General features: G+C 44.7%; 1 protein-coding gene across 1 annotated transcript in view; it reads left to right on the plus strand.

The window, feature by feature from the left end:
- wtip (WT1 interacting protein) overlaps positions 1-6,350 on the plus strand; it is a 56,949-nt gene that overhangs the window by 27,098 nt on the left and 23,501 nt on the right. The window lies entirely within an intron of this gene.

Consider the following 6,350-nt stretch of genomic DNA (forward strand, 5'->3'; position numbering starts at 1 on the left):
TTATGCATCGAAAATGAAAGAATTATGATTTAATTTAAAATATAATTCTTCCATTTTCGATGCATAATGTAGAGTTATGCATCAAAAATTGAAGAATTATGCACTGAAAATGGAAGAATTATGATTGATTAAATCACAATTCTTCCATTTTAAAAAACGAAAACGAAGAACTATGCATTTAATTAGAGTTAGGATTTAATTAGAATTGTGCATCTAAAAATTTACATTTTGTCGTGCTTTACGACCTAGTTTAGTTTGCCAATATGTCAAACATCACACAAGCCACGTGTAAAGACTCGCTCCTGTAAATGTTGTCTAGTGGAATAGTCTGTATTTGTGTGTATGAATGTGTTTGAGCATGTCACGTATGGCTGATCAGTGTTTCTGTATGTGTGAGCGTGTGTGTGTGTGCGCGCGCGCCGCAGGGCAGGTCCTCTGTTCTCCGGTGAAATCACGGCGGTACTGTAGAGCACAACTGCTGTTCAGTTTTCTCTCTTTCATTCTCTCTTCCCCTCCGCACAGATACTGTTTCCTCACGCTTTACAGCGAGTGCAGATAATTTACACGTAATGCTAGCCGTCCGCTGTACATGTATTGTTTGCCAAAAGAAAGAGGGCAAGTAAACCGGATGCGCTGTGGTCTGGGAGGAACTGGAAGCCTCTTTTAAAAGCATAATGGGTTCTTGAAGTTCACAGGAACTTGTTAGCGTGACGTTCGAGTGTGTTTGGATTATCTGTGATGCAGAAGCTGTTGTGGTTGATCTGTAGTGCTTCAGTGTAATCATGAGCCACTGTGATGTTTTAAGAGTGAAGAAGATGCAACATAAACTATGTGTTGCTTTAGAGGTTTGAAGATGAGTGTTTAAAAAGGCCAGTGCAGTGAGGGATGTTTTCTTAATGTTATTATTCTGAAATGGATCGAGGTGAGCGGGTTGTAGTTGTAGGAGTGATTTTATATCATGGTAATGGTAAATATCATTATATATTTATTTTTGGTTGAAGATCAACCCAAAGATGTTTTTCAAATTACAAAACCATGAGCTAATGACTATTTTTTGTATAATCCAGTTATGTAAATACTTTGAATATTATTTTCAATGTTATTTATTTATTGTAATTATTTTATTTAACATCATGAATTCAAACCAAAAGATCATTTGATTTATAACAAATAACAAATGGTTAAGTATAAAAACAGCTTCAATAACAGTTGACTAATGTTCCATCATCCATTCATCCATCCATCCAACCCATCCATCCATTCACACACCCATCCATCCAACCACCCATCCAACCCATCCATCTATCCATCCACCCATCCATCCAACCATCCACCCATCCAACCCATCCATCTATCCATCCACCCATCCATCCAACCATCCACCCATCCAACCCATCCATCTATCCATCCACCCATCCATCCAACCACCCATCCAACCCATCCATCTATCCATCCACCCATCCATCCAACCATCCACCCATCCAACCCATCCATCTATCCATCCACCCATCCATCCAACCACCCATCCAACCCACCCATCTATCCATCCACCCATCCATCCAACCACCCATCCATCCAACCCCCCATCCAACCCATCCATCTATCCATCCACCCATCCATCCAACCATCCACCCATCCAACCCATCCATCTATCCATCCACCCATCCATGCAACCACCCATCTATCCATCCACCCATCCATCCATCCACCCATCCATCCATCCAACCACCCATCCATCCAACCACCCATCCATCCAACCACCCATCCAACCCATCCATCTATCCATCCATCCACCCATCCATCCAACCAACCACCCATCCAACCCATCCATCTATCCATCCACCCATCCATCCACCCATCCATCCAACCCATCCATCCATCTATCCATCCAACCACCCATCCAACCCATCCATCTATCCATCCATCCACCCATCCATCCAACCCATCCATCTATCCATCCATCTATCCATCCAACCAACCAACCACCCATCCAACCCATCCATCTATCCATCCACCCATCCATCCAACCCATCCATCTATCCATCCACCCATCCATCCATCCAACCACCCATCCATCCAACCACCCATCCAACCCATCTATCCATCCATCCACCCATCCATCCAACCAACCACCCATCCAACCCATCCATCTATCCATCCACCCATCCATACAACCCATCCATCTATCCATCCACCCATCCATCCATCCAACTACCCATCCAACCCATCCATCTATCCATCCACCCATTCAACCCATCCATCTATCCATCCAACCACCCATTCAACCCATCCATCTATCCATCCACCCATCCATCCAACCAACCACCCATCCAACCCCATCCATCCATTCACACACCCATCCATCCAACCACCCATCCAACCCATCCATCTATCCATCCAACCATCCACCCATCCATCTATCCATCCACCCATCCATCCAACCACCCATCCAACCCATCCATCTATCCATCCACCCATCCATCCAACCACCCATCCATCCAACCACCCATCCAACCCATCCATCTATCCATCCACCCATCCATCCAACCACCCATCCAACCCATCCATCTATCCATCTATCCATCCACCCATCCATCCAACCACCCATCCAACCCATCCATCTATCCATCCACCCATCCATCCAACCAACCACCAATCCAACCCATCCATCTATCCATCCACCCATCCATCCAACCACCCATTCAACCCATCCATCTATCCATCCACCCATCCATCTATCCATTCACCCACCCATCCATCCATCCAACCAATCCATCCATTCACACACCCATCCACCCATCCATCCAACCACCCATCAACCCATCCATCTATCCATCCATCCAACCCATCCATCTATCCATCCAACCACCCATCCATCTATCCATCCACCCATCCATCCAACCCATCCATCTATCCATCCACCCATCCATCCAACCACCCATCCAACCCATCCATCTATCCATCCACCCATCCATCCAACCAACCACCCATCCAACCCATCTATCCATCCATCCAACCCATCCATCTATCCATCCAACCACCCATCCAACCCATCCATCTATCCATCCACCCATCCATCCAACCACCCATCCAACCCATCTATCCATCCATCCACCCATCCATCCAACCACCCATCCATCTATCCATCCACCCATCCATCCAACCACCCATCCAACCCATCCATCCACCCATCCATCCAACCAACCAGCCATCCATCTATCCATCCACCCATCCATCCAACCACCCATCCAACTCATCCATCTATCCATCCACCCATCCATCCAACCCATCCATCTATCCATCCACCCATCCATCCATCCAACCTATTCATCCATTCACACACCCATCCACCCACCCATCCATCCTTACAACCATCCATTCACACACCCATCCATCCAACCAACCATCCATTCACACACCCATCCATCCAACCCACCCATCCATCCAACCATCCATCATCCAACCCACCCATCCAACCAACCATCCATTCACATACCCATCCATCCATCCATCCACTCATCCATCCAACCATCCATTCACACACCCATCCATCATCCAACCCACCCATCCATGCATCCAACCCACCCATCCATGCATCCAACCCATCCATCCATCCAACCATCCATTCACATACCCATCCATCCAACCCACCCATCCACTCATCCATCCAACCATCCATTCACACACACATCCAACCCACCCATCCATCTACTCATCCATCCAACCATCCATTCACACATCCATCCATCCAACCCATCCATCCATCCATCCATTCTCTCATCCATCCACTCATCCATCCAACCATCCATTCACACACCCATCCAACCCACCCATCCATCCAACCCATCCATCCATCCAACCCATCCATCCATCCATCCATCCACTCATCAGTCCAACCATCCATTCACACACCCATCCAACCCACCCATCCCATAGCTACCCATAGCTAGAGCCGCGCTACTGAACTGCAGGTCCGTGTCTAATAAGTCTTTCATCTTAAATGACTTTTTTATCAAACGTGATCTGGACATGTTATTTTTAACGGAGACATGGATTGGCCCCGGTGCTGATGAAACATTTGTTTTTGGCGAACTTTGCCCTACAAACTGTTCATTTATAAGTACGCCAAGGAGATCGGGGAGAGGAGGAGGAGTGGCTTTGATTTTTAAAAATCGACTCAAGGTACTAACACTCCCTGCTGATAGTTTCACCTCCTTTGAAGTACAATGTGTAAAAATGGAATCCGGTACTGTTCCATTGATATGTGCACTTGTATACAGGCCTCCCAAGAATTCTCAGACTTCTTATCTCATTATGCAACATCTTATGACCGTTTGTTGATTCTGGGTGATTTTAACATTCATGCATGTTGCCCGGGCAAACCCTTGGTTAATGAATTCTGTCAATGGAGTCATTTGGCCTTCTCCAGCACATAGCTCAAGGAACCCATGTTCAGGGGCACACTCTAGATCTGATTATGTCGCATGGGTTCTCTATTGAGAACATAAGCTTTGAAGATGCATCTTTCTCCGATCATATGCCTATTATGTTCAATGTTAAACTATCTAACTTACTATATTCAGCTAGATCCTCTGGCCACTACTCTCGTCATATCAACTCCTCTACTGCTACTGAGTTTTCTGAATGTTTTCTGAGAGATGCGGGCATTGCCTCTATCACTGTACATGAACACCTCTTGAGCCCTGATGAGCTAATATCCTCTTTCAATGCTTCTTGCTCAGCTATCCTTGATATTGGGGCCCCTTTGAAACTTAAACGCCCAAATTTTAAATCCCAACCGTGGATGGATGATTCCACTCACCACCTCAGGCAGATTTCTCGAAGAGCGGAGCGTAAATGGAATAAAGATCACCTCCAAGTCTCTTTAGAAATATTTAAAAACTCTCTGACCAATTACCAAAGTGCAGCAAAAAAAGCCAGGGCTAAGCACTTTTCGGCTATTATCACTAGACATTCTCATCGCCCTAGAATTTTATTTAATACTATCAACTCAATAGTTAACCTACAAGTTTATCTAGAAATTGAGGCATCCATTAATAATTGTGAAGAGTTCGTGAAGTTTTTTACTCTGAAAATCGACCACATCAGAGCACAGTTTGCTCATTTTGTTTCTGAGACCATACCACTCCACCCTATAACTACAGTTACATTTGACCAATTTCGACGACTGTCTTACAATGAGCTATGGGACATTGTTAAACATATGAAAATATCAACAACCCCACATGATCCCATTCCACCCCAGATCATCAAAGATGCCTTTGATGTTGTTGGTCTTTCTATTCTAGCTATCCTTAATTCTAGCCTTGCCTCAGGCATTGTTCCCACATATCTTAAGCACGCGGTTGTCCAGCCCATGCTAAAGAAACATAATCTAGATGCAAAATGTTACAATAATTTTCGGCCCATATCCAAACTGCCATTTATTTCAAAAATCCAGGAGAAGGTGGTGTTAACGCAGCTGTTCTCACATCCCAATTCCACAGAGATCCTTGAGCCATTTCAGTCCGGGTTTAGAACTCGCCATAGCACAGAGACAGCCCTGCTAAAGGTGACAAATGACCTCTTGCTCACCCTTGACTCAGGTAATAATGCCATCCTAGTCTTGTTGGATCTTAGTGCTGCGTCTGTAGACCATGGCACATTACTAGAGCGTCTTGAACAGTGGGTTGGCATCAAGGGCACTGCTCTAAACTGGTTTCACTCTTATCTCCATCAAAGAACTTATTCAGTTAACATAGGCCAGTATTCTTCATCCCCTGCACCTGTGCTTCATGGTGTCCCCCAGGGATCCATTCTGGGCCCAGTACTCTTCTGCCTCTATATGCTCCCCCTAGGAAAAATTATTCGAAAATTTAACGTCACTTTCCATTTTTATGCAGATGATTCCCAATTATACATCCCACTAAAATCATGCAACTCAATGCAACCTCTTTTAGATTGCTTAAAAGAAATCAAAATTTGGATGAGTAACAACTTTCTTCAGTTGAACGAGAACAAAACTGAAGTTATCATCTTTGGCCCCTCAAGATCAAAAACTGCCACCACCGCTGACCTTGGTCCTCTTGCACCGTACGTTAAAACTCACGCACGTAATTTAGGCGTTATTTTTGACTCAGAACTCAATTTAGAAAAACAAGTATCAGTTGTAGTGTAGTGAAATGTAGTGAAATCCAGTTTCTATCAGTTTAGAATAACTGCCAAACTCAAGCCTTTTCTGTTATTCAAAGATTTGGAAAAAGTCATTCATGCCTTCATAACCTCCCATTTAAACTACTGTAATTCTCTATACTTTGGTCTCCCTCTGACTTTAGTGGCACGGCTTCAGA

This window comes from Siphateles boraxobius, unplaced genomic scaffold, assembly GCF_051911475.1.
Source record: "Siphateles boraxobius isolate OS27281-9 unplaced genomic scaffold, OSU_SipBor_1 32, whole genome shotgun sequence".
In the NCBI taxonomy this organism is placed as follows: Eukaryota; Metazoa; Chordata; class Actinopteri; order Cypriniformes; family Leuciscidae; genus Siphateles; species Siphateles boraxobius.